The following is a 766-nucleotide window of genomic DNA, read 5'->3' on the forward strand; positions in this document are numbered from 1 at the left end:
CAGAGTATTATGATAAGCTCCATTCGCGCTTCCACACTCGAGGCCAGGGAGCTAAATGCCCAACAAGGGGTTACTCAGGGTTACAGTTTGTCTCATCCTGTTTACTCTGCTGCCACTCTTAGTGGGATCGGACAACTGTGAAGGAGGGTAATTTGGGGGTGCAAGTATGTGTTTCTTCATGCATGCATGGGAAAGGAACACTATGGTCGATGCGTAGGTTAAGACACATTACTCTTCGGACATTCCTCGGTCCAAGTTGGGCAAAGCCTCAAGGTGCCATCTTGCTAGGCAAAGGAACAATAAGTTTTGCAAGTGGCGTTGGGACAGAGGAGGCGTTCCAGCGGCCAGCAGAGATGAAAACCCTGGGAGGGCCCCATGCTGTGGAACAAAAGCAAACAAATGGGCTCAATGGCTGAAGTAGTGTGGCACGACGAGGAGGGAGGAGGGATGGCAGCCCAGAAAAACACTAGTCACTTCAGTAATGGTGGTGCCAGGGCAATGTGTTGCAACCGAAGCTGTAAGCTGGCTAACCCTGCCGCACTTTTGGTGAAGCAAATCTCAGTTCTTGGCACATTTTAGCTTCCGATGACGCTATCTGCCCAGTGTTTCTTTATCCCAGTCCAAGTGAGAAGTTCATAATCTTCCCCGACCCTAAGGTCCTCTGTTCTCGCCCTTGCAGCGCTCCCTGGGCACCACGAGGCAGGTCTGGAGGACGAGCGCTGTCCCCTGATGACAGGCTGTGAAAGAGCCGGAGGTCAGTGTGTGT

Source organism: Clinocottus analis, unplaced genomic scaffold (genome assembly GCF_023055335.1).
Source record: "Clinocottus analis isolate CAN_PGR_092001 unplaced genomic scaffold, fCliAna1.0.p SCAF_17, whole genome shotgun sequence".
NCBI classification, from domain to species: Eukaryota; Metazoa; Chordata; class Actinopteri; order Perciformes; family Cottidae; genus Clinocottus; species Clinocottus analis.